The sequence below is a fragment of the Ambystoma mexicanum genome, chromosome 7p (genome assembly GCF_040938575.1).
Source record: "Ambystoma mexicanum isolate Mex_15411 chromosome 7p, UKY_AmexF1_1, whole genome shotgun sequence".
NCBI lineage: Eukaryota > Metazoa > Chordata > Amphibia > Caudata > Ambystomatidae > Ambystoma > Ambystoma mexicanum.
In genome coordinates, this window is record NC_090939.1 from 45,284,251 (window position 1) to 45,301,844 (window position 17,594).

Genomic DNA, 17,594 nt, shown 5'->3' on the forward strand with positions numbered 1-17,594 from the left:
CCCCCTGTGGGAGCTGGTCCTATTAAGGCACCGGGCAGACAATGGACAGGGGGGTGGAAAACTCCTCCCCCACATCCTTCCTGCCCAGACAATCTGGAGCCTAAGCGATGATACCCAAGGGTTCTCACCAAAGGCAAAACACACACTGAACTCCCCCTCCCAGGATAGTGGAAGAAGAGCTAACAAAAGACAACCACGCTAGTAATGGTGAAAAAAGGAAGGGAGGCCCCAAGTTGGTATTTAGGTGCCCCTATTGTGCACTACCAGGGTTATGGACAGCCTGCAGTATAAAAATGACACAATAGTTGGTAGAACATGTCCACTGCCACCAGCCATAACTAGGTGATTGTGTATGTGACTGAAAATTCACAGGAGCAGAGAGTAAGGGGATACTAGGTATCCCTTTGGCACTCCATTGAAGGCGCTGTGTGCCAATCTCTCAGACTATAGAGTTTTGGGAGAGATACTAACCCTCTGTCTATCCTCAAGAACTGCAGTTACTAGAGGATATAGACAAATAATCTTAAAGGAGGATCCTAAGGGTCCTCAGCACCACTGCCCATAAGGAGCTGTGGGCTGCAGTAGTAAATACACAGATGCCTTTAAGAGCTATGGAGCAGACAGACTCCATAGTACAGGTACTTTACAAAGAATAGAGTTCCAAAAGAAAGAGCCCACGAGAATGAATGAGTGGAAAGAAAAGGCTCCACTCATTCAGGATTGAAAGAAAAAAGGTTGCACTGGGAGAGGGGATGAAGCATAAACATGATAAATCTCCCTAACAGTCACCTAAGAGGATACAGTGATGTGACGGAGAGAGAATCGATGAGCTGCCTGAGATCATCGAGGAAAGGTCCTGTGAGGCTGGGGCGGGGATAGAAATGAAGTGAGTAGAGTGAGGAAGAGCAATGATTGAGAGTGTAAATGGAAAGGAGGAAGGAGGGATAAAATAGATGCCTGACACCATCGCCTTTGCACGTCAGACAAGGAGAGTGAGGCAAGGAAAGTTTGGAATCATTAAGGGTTGCCTGGGTTGCAGTGTCTGAGGGAGGGATCCAGGCTTCTTTGATAATCAATCAAGGGGAGGAGACTAGCGTCAACCTAGTCAGTGATGTAATGTAATATATTAGAAAGTGGTCTTATATAACGTGCTTCAGCCAATAATGTTGGCCTCGCTGCACATAATTCTGTAAGGAAGGAGGGCTGGTTGTGTTAGTTGGATAGCAGGAAGGCAGATACAGAAACCTTTGGTGTTGATGGATGCAGGTCGTAAGTACCTGCTACCTGTGTGTCGATATGAAAATCTCTATGTTGTTTGTGGTTGGTACCGACCGGGCAAATCAGTCATGTGGGCAGCCCCCAGATTGTGGAGTGCCAATGTTAATAGCATGGTTGTTGATAGAAAATGGATAGCGTCTGAATCTGTTAAGTACACTCGATCTAGGAGTTTGTCTGTAGGAGTGTGGTAGATGTAAGGATGCAAGACTTTAGTAGTGAGGAGGTAGTTGAGGGATGAGGGGGTGAAGAGTGGGGGTGAGGACATTGTCACTTCCTGGCTCTTGGTGGTAGATTTCACTGAGAGCAAAGGTGCGGACCAGTGTCACGCAGCAGAGGTTCCATGAGTCAGCTTGGTTCCCACACATGGTAGTGTCAAGTGTTTCAAGAAATGCTTGTCGTGATTTTGCCCAGGTTTCTGGTGCACATTTTTTAGTCAATTGCTATTATTTTCCTTGTCTTTCAAAGTGAGTGGTTGAAAAGCCAAGTCTTGAGCCATTTACCGAAAGTGAGGTGGTTCTCCAGGCAGAGAGATTTTGGCAGGATGTTCCACGGCTTTGTGGCCAGAACTGAAAAAGAGGATCCTCCTTGCCATTTCTTTTTGAAGGTGGGGACTAGTACTCATGCAGCGTTGGTGTACCCTAGTGTTCTGGATGGAGTGCTGTGTTGAACCTTACTTCTGAAGGAGGACGGGCCCCCTACATGGTATGAATGATGGACGATGCACAAGGTTTTTAAATTAACCCTTTTTTGATGGGTAGCCAGTGGAGAGTACGTAACGTAGGCGTGATATGTCCAAATCACTTCCATCTCAGAATCAGTCTTGCTGCTGCCTTATGAACGTTTTGATAAAGGAAGTCTTTTTGCAATGAGACTGAGCATTCCAGAGTGCAATGTTCAGTTGAAGCAGTAGGGAGGAGTAGGAGTTTAGTTTCAGAGTAGAATTGTGGTGGGTAGGTGAAAGGAGTGGGCAGTCTCTTTGCTGGCATTGTTTGATAGAAGCAGGAGGGGTATGGGATTGATGTATTGACAGTGACCAGTGGTGAGTTTTATGATAGGGATAGGAAATGTAGGGGATGTAGCGTGATTGGAGAGAGGATGAGGAGAGAACAGCAGGATGAGGAGGATGAAGAGAGAATGCTTTTTAGTTCAGTAGTAGTCAGGTGTAGCTGCAAATGTACTAGGTGGATTTTAGGTATTACCAGGTGGAGTAGGAGAGGAGGTGGTATGAAGGCTCACATCAGAAGAGTCAAACAGGCTGGCAGTAAAGGCTGGGAGATTGCCCTTAAATGTTTGCCCTTTGCTAGGGTTGCACAGGGCTAAATCGCCCCTGTAACAAGTAATAAAGTAGGAGGGGGATAAAGAGCATCAAATGGTGGGAAGAGAGAGGTGGGAACAGCAGACGGCAGATCGAGAGCAGGGCTGAGCTTGGTGTTGCCCTTAGCCCAGTTGAATTCCCTTCCGAGGATGGAAAGACCCTCCGAAGATGGTGGTTTTGGGGTCAGAGGTTGCCTGGTCATGCCGTAGATTGACACTGCATGGCACATGTACCTCCCCTGACCTCTGCAGGCAGCCTCAGGGAGCTGGAAGGTGTGCCTCTGGTGGGGGGGTCCTCAGCTCGATGTTGCCCTTAGCTCAGTTCAAGCCCATGTTTTGCCGATTCACAAACCTGCCCCTCTCCTCCTGGGGGCTGTTGATTCTACTAGAGTAGATAACGGACGAGGATTGCAGAAGTAAGAATGGTGAATGCTGAGGTGTCTGAAGGAGAGCAGAATATTTATATTCGTTGATTATCTATTGATTGCAAGGAATCTGGTGGCAAAAACTGAAGGCTGATCGATTGCCGAGCATCCTGTTCTATTCCTCTGAGCACTCTCTGTTAGAAATTGTTATTATACCTGGTAGGTAAAATGGTACAGAGTGCTCAGCAAATAAGTGGTTCCAATTCCAACACAAAACAGGGTCTCAAAAGTTTCTCACTTAAATGTCAGGTTAACATTTGTCATAGATTTATTTTGGATCAAATTCATTAGAAACCAAGGCAATAATTGTTACATTAAATGTTTTCAAAAATTGTCAAGAAATTCCGTCCATTAAGTAGTATTTTTAGGTAATATTTTCGAAAACTTGTAAGGATTTTTTAAACAGTTTAAATGCTTAGTTAAAACTCAATTTGAAAGTGTCTTTTGAAGTTGGCAGGAAATCGCCTTCAATGACATGTCACATTAGATGAAATATAGCACAGAGGATGGTTACATGTGCAACTCAGTCCATCTGTAAGCGGCAATGGGGAGCCGTGCCAAAAAGACCCAGTCACGCCCCATTCGCAACCCATGAGTGTCTTATCCCTCACAGTGCACCAAGTTATGGAACTCTTAGGATGGAGAGTGTCAATGCAACATTCTCACTGTTTGTGTTGGGACTGACACTGCCCTTGGGTCTAGAGCAAAGTGCCTATTTTATGCACCACCCAGAAGTCTAGGCAGAATTCGGTTTCCTATAGCCAATAGAAACACTTGTCCCACGTGATGCCATCTAGACTCTTGGATTCGTTCACATGGCAGAAATGGGTCGGCCTATCATGTCCCTACTCTTGGAACTGCAGATTGGACAACACAAGCACTGTTTTGATGGGCACTTAGGAATATTCAGCTGGGCGCATGAGACAGGCCAGCCATGTTCTTCATGGCAATACTGCTACAACCTCTCGCCCCTGTGTCCATTCCCAACAATTCTATGAAAGGAGTGCTCTCCCCCCTCTCCCCCACCAGGACAGGAAACTGAGTAGCAAATGGTTTACCGAAAGTTCTGGAACTGCTGGATGGTATGGGGGTAACAGTGTAACAGGTAAAATGTAATGAAAACGATGCATGGGTCTTTTCGCTTCACTCCAAAGTGTCTATCAGTTTATGCCAACTCTGGAAGTATCATGCATGTCCGCATGTCAGCCCGTGATGTGTGCGCCTTCAGGACTTTATAGCATGTTGTAGACAGCAGTACTTTCACCACAGGTCACCAGACAACACGTGGTCCTGGAAATTAGTGTAAATAAACATGTTTTTAATTGGACAATGTTCTACATCATATGTGCTAGAAAAAAAGATGTTAATTCAAAAGAGTAAATACATATTACTAATAGTTGTAAAATTAAAAAAAAAAACCTCAATGTATTAAATTCAAATTTAATTTGAAATCAAAATTAAATATGTGACTTATTCAGAGTAGCTTTTCATAACTGTATTTAGTCACATTATTGTATCTGTTTGATTTGCCTTTAAATTGTGAATGTATAATTTCCTGTTTTACATATTCCTGTATAGCTTTCTCTTCCTGTATCTTATTTCCATGATTTATTGCTTCATCTTTCAGCAATATCTGTTTTTAATATACATGTACATTTTCTGTATTGCTTTTTTCTTTTGCACTGTACACTGCTCCCTTCAGATGAAAGTGCACTAAATGCAGTAACATATTTAAATGTAATAATAATAATAATAATATGAATGCACATAGGAAGCGTGTGCATGCCTGTGCACGGCCGGTTCTCACACCTGCATGCTTAGCTGCAGTTCCAGTGCCCTGGAATTGCACAGCAAATGCTAGTATTCCTCCCCTGGTCAATGTACACGCTACTAACATATGGAAAAGGGACAACTCTTCTCCTACATTGTTTGTACAGTAAAGAGAGAACCCTGGAATGCTCACTTAAAGTCCTAGAGAAATAATAAGGGAGAGGATGTGGAACCACCTGAAAGAGGTAACCTTGTAGGGTATTATGGTACGACGTCCTTTCATCGCGGGATGAACTGACACGGAACCGGGTATTATATGCGACACTAACCCGAGTCCTGTTTATCGACACTTCCACACAGGACTTTGATGAAAGGGGAGCAGTTCCCTTGGATCCCCTTGAAATCTTTTGTGTAGATGATCCTGAGCACGTGTCAAGGTAATGAAGAGAATGCATCAATCAAGAATTGGTAACTGACCACAGTGATGGGTAATGGCAACTGGAACAGTTTCTGAATGGGAGAGAACGAACACAGGGGCAGATCCGCCTGTAGCTGTCATTGGGACTACACTAGTTTCATATACAGAAATATAAATATATTGACTGAAAAAAAAAAACTTTAGTTAAGAGGAAGCTGAGGTGAGCTGGTTTATCACAATATAAAACCCTTGGAATTCAATGGGTGTGGGAAGTAATGACCATCTTAACTCAGTGTCGCCCTGCCCCCCCAACTGCAAGGCCAATTAGGTTGGTTGCCTTACAGTTAGCCTACTACTGACAGACCTCAATCCGGTGCCCATTGAATCTACATATTATCCACGAGATCCAGATTGCCTGTAAACCTAGAGTAGTAAATGTGATCTGTTCAGGTTTGAAACACTGCCCCCCCCATTTTCCTATTCCCATAGTAATGACGCCATAATATGCAGATTCTTGCGATAACGTATAATTTACATGCTGTAGCGGTGACAGGAAACTGCTTGAAAATTAAAATGTCTTTCATATCCTCACTGGCACTTACCATGCCCCCCGCCTCTTTTCTTTGTCACCCCTCCATTGTGTTTTCCCTCTGTGAACTTCTCCACCGATTACTCTGTTCACTCTTCAGTTCATGTGACGGATTTTCTTTCCTCGAGTGCGCCTTGCTATGTTACTGCAGTATTCTTGCGAGATTCCCCCAGGAATTCCCCAAATAAGCCTAAATATTCTACCAAAAACAGGCTCTAGAGCCCATCCCAAACTCTCCCTATTCACATGTTGTCCTCTTCCCCTCTCCCCACCTCTATCCGGATATTAATACACCTCATTTCCTCCTCATAATAGTATTTTTTGCACTTTCCATTTGTGGATTCCCCGATATTAATGCAGGAATCACTTGCATCAAGCAAAATAAAATGGCTGTTTTTCATTTCTGAAAAGTCTCTTAGCCGCTCTGCTGCAATGCACAATGGGAGATATGTAAACGTTTTTTTGGGTGCGAGGAGAACCCATTTTCCATCGAATATTTTAAAAACGACTGTGTGGATACACCCCAAACTAGCAAAAGAAATATCTGCATCGCTGCACCGCTTTCTGACCAAGTTGTTTCTTATATGGTAGAAATCTGTTTAGCGGTTTTCACGCTATAGAAGTTTTATCAATGCACTTTTTCTTTATGTGAAAATGAATAGCACTAAGATAAAAACAGTGTTCTTAACATTTTCACCATTTGATATACTTTTCCAAAATGTCGATTTAGAGAAGCTCAGAGATAAGCAATTATTTTTTAAAAGTCATCCAAATCAGTCGAGTGGGTCAAAAGGTACTAGCAAAAGAATTTTCAGGAATGTCTATGTCCACAAGCTTCACCTTGTATAGACGGGACACTCCATAACAATCCTTCCAAATATGTTCAAAACACAAATTAACCGAACCCCAACAAGCCATGAGCGACTTAAATATTCCAATACTCTTGAGCAGGAATTATGGGTATGCAGTCTTTATACCGAAAATGTTATGAAGAATGCACATATATCGAATCTTTTATAATGAAAAATATAACGAAAATGTATGCAGGGGTGGGTTAAAGGGTTGATTATTGTGTGGAAATGGTTGAGGTGGGTTTTTAGGGGTGGAAACAGGGGTTTGGGGGACCCCCAAAAAATAAATAAAAATAAAAAAATGTGTTCTATTTTTCGTTATAAAAGTTTCGTTATAAGTGCATTCTTCATAAAAGAGTCGTTATAAAGACATGTAACTGAATAATGACCATTGCTACAGGGGTTGTGCATTTATTTATTTTAATTGTTATAACGCGTCACACATCCAGAGGTCTCAGGGCGCACAGTGCCTAAGAGTAGTAGGTCCTAAGTGACCCCTAGGTATTCTCTCAAGAGCAACATTCCAACACAAGTATGTTTGGTGCACACCAACTAATCTTGATCGCAACTTTACCCAGGATTTTCTAACCCTACTTTTTGGGCCTGCAATAGGCACACAGACAGGCTGACAATTTTGTGTGATTTCAACTTTCGGGCGGTTTTGGAAGAGTAACCCCCTACCCCTGGCCTTTTCATGCACATAAAGACACTAACCCTAAATCAAACGATTCAAACGAGGGCATATTCTATGCCCGTTCCTCAATGGGGTGTTCATGCAGACCGCCAGCAGCGGGGATCTGGCATGGTACAACCAACAGTCAAGACCACCTCATGATCTCCTCTAAAGCACTCACACATACTTCCTCACCCTGCACGGCTGCTATTGTCCGGGTCGTCGTTGTGAATAGGCACGGCCAACACAAGGGCATCTCGGTGGCAGTGCCCATCTTAAATAGAAGCGAGAGAAGAATCAGGAAGGTGTTCCTCAAATCCATGGGATTTGCAAAGAAAGAGAATTTACAAGCGCATGGCAAATGACGACAACCACCCACACCAGCCGCAGTACCGCTCTAGAAGAACTCAATTGAGACCAAATGAGTGACCCAATGTCACAACCGGTGTTATAACAGAAAGTTGTATCACACAATTTGAAGAACATTGAAAAAAATGATTGTATGTGTATTGATCTTTACTTTGCTCGAATTTGTTTGCTTAATTTTCTTTTTTCTTTTCTTTCTTTTCTTTTTTATTGTGTTTTAGTCAAAAAGACTTTTCACAAATATATAATAAGAATTCAAGCAAACAATTACATTTTCTTCTATAGAAAGCGTCTTGAAGGCCCCCGCTGCCCTTACACGGCCTCGCCCTCCCCCCACCAATATTGCCTAACACCAAATCGCAATCTTCATTTATGGGGAGAAAAAACATTTCAGGAAAAAAATGATTTGAGAAAAAACAACTACTTCCAAAAAAGCTTTCTATGTCTAGTCATCGATTGGAAAGATTAAAAGAGGCATGATATCTTTATATAAACATGTAAGGAGCTTAATGGCCATGAGGTACATACTTTAAATAAGGAAATCTGTTTTGACACAAGATGTGATGGTTTAAAATAAATAAAAGATCAATATACGTGCTAGAGAAAAGTTCTCACCCCAGAACACCCCACTACTGCAGTAGCCTTCAGCCTTCACATGCTGGAAGTTCAACATTACAGTTGTTTCAGCGAAGTCCTGATGAAGCAATACGTACAATGGTTTGGCAGCATTTGCTGCCCAGAGCAGGAAGTTGGACACAATGACCGATGGGGTCCCGTGTCTATACAACTACCACAAAACTCTGCACTTGAAGGTACAGCCACTCGTACAACCTTCGCACACCAGTTGCAGGTGCAGTACAGTTGCGACCTTCAGTAGCTGGCATCCTGAACATGGAGGCGCGGAAATCTCTCTGTTGTGGCAGAGGGCCCGCTGGTACTCGTGATAGTCGAGGAACATCAACAGTCACCCCAATTGCACAAGAAAGGGAACTGCAACGATATAACTAAAAGCAGAGGAAAGCGAGCCATGCCTTAGCAGATCAGCCGTTCACCTACCGTGCAGTCTTGGGTCGGATTCCAGCTGTTTTCCTTAAGAGGCGATGTTGCTGCCCTTTCTGCAGCTTCAGGGGTGTCGTGTGTGCAGCACACAACACCTCTGCGATGACCACTGTCCACACAGCCACTTCCTGCAATATGCTGCTAACCACTGCTCCTCCTCACACTGTGCAAAGCCGCCTGACACCGCCTGTGGGTGTTCGCACCCCGGGCCCTACGGCTGCATGAGCAATTTCCTCCCAGAACCACAGAAGCATCATCGCAAGGGGAACTAGCTGGAGCTTTCAGCTCAATCTTACGAGTTGACAGAGGCACTTAAAACAGTTGCCAACGGTGCTTCCAATAAACCTTGCCTTTATTCCTGCTAACCCACTAATATGCAGCACGCTGCCGCTGCATCTTGAGGCTAGGTCCTCACTCAATAAATACCCAAAATAAAATAACAGAATACCCATATTTTAGGCTGTACTGAAGCATGGCAACAATTGTAAATATGTCCCAAAACACTTTGCTGCCTCCAGCTGCACCCGTTTGTCCTTGTACACCTCCTTCAGTTTGGCCGAACACTACTTAGATGCCTTCACACTGAGACCACTTACGAAGGTCCGTAGCTCCGGCAACTTGCACCTCCGGGAAACGGAGGATCCTTCAACCCTTTCATTCCAGTGGTTTGGTCTTCACCACCTCTTGTTGCCATTGGATAAGCAACGAGGGGCACTCTATGGGCCGATTACATGAATGGGCCAATCTCTTGGGGGTTGAGGGGCAGTCACAACACCTTTTGAATAAGGAATGTCCCTCCAATGTCCTGAGCCCCGAGCGCCTTGGGTGGGAGGGTTTACAGGACTTCAAGAAGGGGAGCAGAGTCCACCACTGCAAGAAACACCCAAGACCCCCATATCTCCTGCTTGACTACATTTCTCAGCCCTTTCCATATTTTTGTCAGAAAGGAAGACTGTGTCAATCATTTCTTCTTTGATCTCCAAGCTGGCCTCGAGTCCCTGCTATTTTCTACCCCAAAATCTGTAGGTGGTCCCTTATACCTGCTGCCTCTCTGGAGCTTTGTTGATGTTTGATTGATTGATATTTTATTTCTATCACGCTCGTACACAAGTGTTTCAGAGCACGACAAGGCAAGGGAGGGGAACAGCGGAGAACAGGGGATGTGGTTGCCCTGGTAATGCCTCCATCACCAGACAAAGTGCTCCGCGTGGTTGAGCACAGAGCGAGCCAGACCAGAGCACCGCTCAACCCCGCCTGGTAACGGGAGCTCTCCTAACACTCGGAGGGGACCTCCCCCGCCTCTAGCTCACTTCAGAGACTGTCCACTCCCAACGCACACATTTTGGATCACCTGCCTCAAATCAATAGTTTCTCTGATGAGGCTATGAGTGGACAAGTTCAACAGCCTTGGACAGCCCAGAGCTTCCTGCACATTGTTGGAAGGGGGCAAGTCTGGACTGCCACCTCCAGCCTCTCGGAAAGATCCTAATCCCAGATTCCCTGCTGGCCCAAATAACAGCCAACCTAATTTGCACTCCTCAGCACCCTACAGAGGCAAGTTACAATGCAAAGGGTTGCAAAACACTCTTCCGGGAGCACCTGCCATACTATTTTACTAGCTCACACAACTAAAGATGTATTCTGAGAACCGCTTAAATACAGAGGGGCAAGATGGCTGGGAAGGAGGTCAGCTTATTTCTATCAGGCATTTGGGGGTAGATCACAGAGGTTGTGCACTGTGCTCAACCCAGGATAGTGCGTTTTTAGTGCCTATAACAGCTTGGCGTGAGCACACGGAGGCTGTCCAGGCTCAAGAGCCTACGATGTAGAATATGAGTGCAGAGTACAGCATCGATTTATTTATTTATAACGCGCCGCCAGCCCACAGGCACCTATGCTCTGCACCTGATGAGCAAATACAAATGGAGAACTCGGTCTGCTAAACAATGCTTGTAGGTCATCATTCTTGCACTGCAAATAGGAGTGATTTTGCAGGGAACCAGTAGTCGCTAGAAGAGGAGCCTCAGACCCGGAGGCAGGTTTCAGCTAAATTTATTCTGCATGCTGCAGCAAGCACCCCTGATCTTCCTGCACGCATGCGTTGCTCCTTGGGCCCGAGGAATCCTTTCAATGAGCTAGACAGGGTCTGCAACCTGCAGCTCTCAGTGATGTTTCTGGACTGCCATTCCCATGATTCCTCACCATTGAATATGCTGGCTAGGGCGATGGGTATTGTAGTCCAGAACAGCTGGAGAGCCGAAGGTTTCAGAAACGAGGTGCATCATCAGGGCTCTCGTGGTGAGAGATAGAGTCCATTTACATCAGTGGAGAACTCAGCAGTGCTGCGCCATTTGTTGCTCTACATTGGGCCTGTTCGCATCTCAATGTAAGTGATAAGGTAATAGGAGGGTGTTTCTACTGGGCCCTGAAGAGTGACTCTGTCAATCGTTTGGTTTTATTGTATGTCTGTCTTTAACTCAGCGAGCTGATCTATAGTGCCACCCAGCAGCAGCGTCCCCAGATCCTGCCCTTCTGACCCCCACCCTCACAAAAAACATCAAGGATGTATAGCCGCAAATAGACAGGCATCGCTGCCGTGGGAGGGGTTAATCCTCACCTTACTGGGGAATCCCCATTGCATGCCAAAGCTGCAATGGGTGGAGTAGCCCAATGGATGTATACTGCAATAAACCACCACCTTAATAGTATAAAATGGCCTGGCATTACGCGTGGAGTAGCCCAATGGATGTATACTGCACCAAATCACCACCTTAATAGTATAAAATGCCCTGGGATTACTCGTGGAGTAGCCCAATGGATGTATACTGCAATAAACCACCACCTTAATAGTATAAAATGCCCTGGGATTACGCGTGGAGTAGCCCAATGGATGTGTACTGCACCAAATCACCACCTCACTAGTATAAAATTCCCTGGGATTACACGTGGAGTAGCCCAATGGATGTATACTGCCCCAAATCACCACCTTAATAGTATAAAATGATCTGGCATTACGCGGGGAGTAGCCCAATGGATGTATACTGCACCAAATCACCACCTTAATAGTATAAAATGCCCTGGGATTACTCGTGGAGTAGCCCAATGGATGTATACTGCCCCCAATCACCACCTTAATAGTATAAAATGCCCTGGGATTACGCATGGAGTAGCCCAATGGATGTATACTGCCCCAAACCACCACCTTAATAGTACAAAATGCCCTGGGATAACGCATGGAGTAGCCCAATGGATGTATACTGCACCAAATCACCACCTTAATAGTATAACATGCCCTGGGGATTACGCGTGGAGTAGCCCAATGGGTGTGTACTGCACCAAACCACCACCTTAATAGTATAAAATGCCCTGGGATTACGCGTGGAGTAGCCCAATAGATGTATACTGCACCAAACCACCACCTTAATAGTACAAGATGCCCTGGGATTACGCGTGGAGTAGCCCAATGGGTGTGTACTGCACCAAACCACCACCTTAATAGTACAAAATGCCCTGGGATTACGCATGGAGTAGCCCAATGGATGTATACTGCACCAAACCACCACCTTAATAGTACAAGATGCCCTGGGATTATGCGTGGAGTAGCACAATGGATGTATACTGCACCAAACCACCACCTTAATAGTATAAAATGCCATCGGATTACGCGTGGAGTAGCCCAATGGATGTATACTGCACCAAACCAGCACCTTAACAGTATAAAATTCCCTGGGATTACACATGGTTTAACCCGATGGATGTATACTGCACCAAATCACCAATTTTATAGTATAAAATGGTCTGGCATTACGCGTGGAGTAGCCCGATGGGTGTATAGTGCACCAAATCACCAATTTCATAGTATAAAATGGCCTGGCATTATGCGTGGAGTAGCCCGATGGATGTATACTGCACTAAATCACCAATTTTATAGTATAAAATGCCCTGGGATTACGCTTGGAGTAGCCCAATGGGTGTGTACTGCACCAAACCACCACCTTAATAGTACAAGATGCCCTGGGATTACGCGTGGAGTAGCCCAATGGATGTATACTGCACCAAACCACCACCTTAATAGTACAAGATGCCCTGGGATTATGCGTGGAGTAGCGCAATGGGTGTATACTGCACCAAAACACCACCTTAATGGTATAAAATACCCTGGGATTACGCGTGGAGTAGCCAAATGGATGTATACTGCACCAAATCACCACCTTAATAGTATAAAATGCCCTGGGATTACGCGTGGAGTAGCACAATGGATGTATACTGCACCAAACCACCACCTTAATAGTATAAAATGCCCTGGGATTACGCGTGGAGTAGCCCAATGGATGTATACTGCACCAAACCACCACCTTAACAGTATAAAATTCCCTGGGATTACACGTGGTTTAACCCGATGGATGTATACTGCACCAAATCACCAATTTTATAGTATAAAATGGCCTGGCATTACGTGTGGAGTAGCCCGATGGGTGTATACTGGACCAAATCACCAATTTTATAGTATAAAATGGCCTGGCATTATGCGTGGAGTAGCCCGATGGATGTAAACTGCACCAAATCACCAATTTAATAGTATAAAATGGCCTGGCATTACGCATGGAGTAGCCCGATGGATGTATACTGCACCAAATCATCACCGTAATAGTATAAAATGCCCTGGGATTACGCGTGGAGTAGCCCAATGGATGTATACTGCACCAAATCACCAATTTTATAGTATAAAATGGCCTGGCATTATGCGTGGAGTAGCCCGATGGATGTATACTGCACCAAATCACAAATTTAATAGTATAAAATGGCCTGGCATTACGCATGGAGTAGCCCGATGGATGTATACTGCACCAAATCATCACCGTAATAGTATAAAATGCCCTGGGATTACGCGTGGAGTAGCCCAATGGATGTATACTGCACCAAATCACCACCTTAATAGTCTAACATGCCCTGGGGATTACGCGTGGAGTAGCCCAATAGATGTATACTGCACCATATCACGACCTTAATAGTATAAAATGCCCTGGGATTAGCGTGGAGTAGCCCAATGGATGTATACTGCACCAAATCACCACCTTAATAGTATAAAATGCCCTGGGATTACGCTTGGAGTAGCCCAATGGGTGTGTACTGCACCAAACCACCACCTTAATAGTATAAAATGCCCTGGGATTACGCGTGGAGCAGCCCAATAGATGTATACTGCACCAAACCACCACCTTAATAGTACAAGATGCCTTGGGATTACGCGTGGAGTAGCCCAATGGGTGTGTACTGCACCAAACCACCACCTTAATAGTACAAAATGCCCTGGGATTACGCATGGAGTAGCCCAATGGATGTATACTGCACCAAACCACCACCTTAATAGTACAAGATGCCCTGGGATTATGCGTGGAGTAGCACAATAGATGTATACTGCACCAAACCACCACCTTAATAGTATAAAATGCCATGGGATTACGCGTGGAGTAGCCCAATGGATGTATCTGCACCAAACCAGCACCTTAACAGTATAAAATTCCCTGGGATTACACGTGGTTTAACCCGATGGATGTATACTGCACCAAATCACCAATTTTATAGTATAAAATGGCATGGCATTACGCGTGGAGTAGCCCGATGGGTGTATAGTGCACCAAATCACCAATTTTATAGTATAAAATGGCCTGGCATTATGCGTGGAGTAGCCCGATGGATGTATACTGCACCAAATCACCAATTTTATAGTATAAAATGCCCTGGGATTACGCTTGGAGTAGCCCAATGGGTGTGTACTGCACCAAACCACCACCTTAATAGTATAAAATGCCCTGGGATTACGCGTGGAGTAGCCCAATAGATGTATACTGCACCAAACCACCACCTTAATAGTACAAGATGCCCTGGGATTACGCTTGGAGTAGCACAATGGATGTATACTGCACCAAACCACCACCTTAATAGTATAAAATGCCCTGGGATTACGCATGGAGTAGCCCAATGGATGTATACTGCACCAAACCACCACCTTAACAGTATAAAATTCCCTGGGATTACACGTGGTTTAACCCGATGGATGTATACTGCACCAAATCACCAATTTTATAGTATAAAATGGCCTGGCATTACGTGTGGAGTAGCCCGATGGGTGTATACTGCACCAAATCACCAATTTTATAGTATAAAATGGCCTGGCATTACGCATAGAGTAGCCCGATGGATGTATACTACACCAAATCATCACCGTAATAGTATAAAATGCCCTGGGATTACGCGTGGAGTAGCCCAATGGATGTATACTGCACCAAATCACCACCTTAATAGTATAACATGCCCTGGGGATTACGTGTGGAGTAGCCCAATAGATGTATACTGCACCATATCACGACCTTAATAGTATAAAATGCCCTGGGATTAGCGTGGAGTAGCCCAATGGATGTATACTGCACCAAATCACCACCTTAATAGTATAAAATGCCCTGGGATTACGCTTGGAGTAGCCCAATGGGTGTGTACTGCACCAAACCACCACCTTAATAGTATAAAATGCCCTGGGATTACGCGTGGAGTAGCCCAATAGATGTATACTGCACCAAACCACCACCTTAATAGTACAAGATGCCCTGGGATTACGCGTGGAGTAGCCCAATGGGTGTGTACTGCACCAAACCACCACCTTAATAGTACAAAATGCCCTGGGATTACGCATGGAGTAGCCCAATGGATGTATACTGCACCAAATCACCACCTTAATAGTATAACATGCCCTGGGGATTACGCGTGGAGTAGCCCAATAGATGTATACTGCACCATATCACGACCTTAATAGTATAAAATGCCCTGGGATTAGCGTGGAGTAGCCCAATGGATGTATACTGTACCAAATCACCACCTTAATAGTATAAAATGCCCTGGGATTACACGTGGAGTAGCCCAATGGATGTATACTGCACCAAATCACCACCTTAATAGTATAAAATGCCCTGGGATTACGCTTGGAGTAGCCCAATGGGTGTGTTCTGCACCAAACCACCACCTTAATAGTATAAAATGCCCTGGGATTACGCGTGGAGTAGCCCAATAGATGTATACTGCACCAAACCACCACCTTAATAGTACAAGATGCCCTGGGATTACGCGTGGAGTAGCCCAATGGGTGTGTACTGCACCAAACCACCACCTTAATAGTACAAAATGCCCTGGGATTACGCATGGAGTAGCCCAATGGATGTATACTGCACCAAACCACCACTTTAATAGTACAAGATGCCCTGGGATTATGCGTGGAGTAGCACAATGGATGTATACTGCACCAAACCACCACCTTAATAGTATAAAATGCCCTGGGATTACGCGTGGAGTAGCCCAATGGATGTATACTGCACCAAACCAGCACCTTAACAGTATAAAATTCCCTGGGATTACACGTGGTTTAACCCGATGGATGTATACTGCACCAAATCACCAATTTTATAGTATAAAATGGCCTGGCATTACGCGTGGAGTAGCCCGATGGGTGTATACTGCACCAAATCACCAATTTTATAGTATAAAATGGCCTGGCATTATGCGTGGAGTAGCCCGATGGATGTATACTGCAACAAATCACCAATTTTATAGTATAAAATGCCCTGGGATTACGCTTGGAGTAGCCCAATGGGTGTGTACTGCACCAAACCACCACCTTAATAGTATAAAATGCCCTGGGATTACGCGTGGAGTAGCCCAATAGATGTATACTGCACCAAACCACCACCTTAATAGTACAAGATGCCCTGGGATTACGCGTGGAGTAGCCCAATTGATGTATACTGCACCAAACCACCACCTTAATAGTACAAGATGCCCTGGGATTATGCATGGAGTAGCGCAATGGGTGTATACTGCACCAAACCACCAGCTTAATAGTATAAACTGCCCTGGGATTACACATGGAGTATCCCAATGGATGTATATTGCACCAGATCACCACCTTAACAGTATAAAATGCCCTGGGATTACGTGTGAAGAAATTCAATGGATGTATACTGCACCAAATAACCACCTTAATAGTATAAAAATGCCCTGGGATTACGCGTGTAGTATCCCAATGGATGTATACTGCACCAAACCACCAGTTTAATAGTATAAAATGCCCTGGGATTACGCGTGGAGTAGCCCAATGGATGTACACTGCACCAAATCACCACCTTAATTGTATAAAATGCCCTGGGATTACGCGTGGAGTAGCCCAATGGATGTATACTGCACCAAATCACCACTTTAATAGTATAAAATGCCCTGGGATTACGCGTGGAGTACCCCAACGGATGTACACTGCACCAAATCACCACCATAATAGTATAAAATGCCCTGGGATTACACGTGGAGTAGCCCAATGGATGTATACTACACCAAACCACCACCTTAATAGTATAAAAATGCCCTGGGATTACGCGTGTAGTATCCCAATGGATGTATACTGCACCAAACCACCAGTTTAATAGTATAAAATGCCCTGGGATTACACATGGAGTATCCCAATGGATGTATACTGCACCAGATCACCACCTTAACAGTATAAAATGCCCTGGGATTACGTGTGAAGAAATCCAATGGATGTCTACTGCACCAAATCACCACCTTAATAGTATAAAAATGCCCTGGGATTACGCGTGTAGTATCCCAATGGATGTATACTGCACCAAATCACCACCTTAATAGTAAAAAAATGCCCTGGGATTACACGTGGAGTAGCCCAATTGATGTATACTGCACCAAACCACCACCTTAATAGTATACAATGGCCTGGGATTACGCGTGGAGTAGCCCAATGGATGTACACTGCACCAAATCACCACTTTAATTGTATAAAATGCCCTGGGATTAC

General features: G+C 44.7%; 1 protein-coding gene across 1 annotated transcript in view; it reads right to left on the bottom strand.

The window, feature by feature from the left end:
• Positions 1–8,933, bottom strand: part of LOC138525670 (kelch-like protein 9) — a 454,357-nt gene extending 445,424 nt beyond the window's left edge. Inside the window, exon 1 of the mRNA XM_069635739.1 lies at positions 8,741–8,933. The gene's annotated coding sequence lies outside the window, so the exon portion shown is untranslated. The remainder of the gene's footprint in view (positions 1–8,740) is intronic.
• Between the last annotated feature and the right edge of the window lie 8,661 nt (positions 8,934–17,594).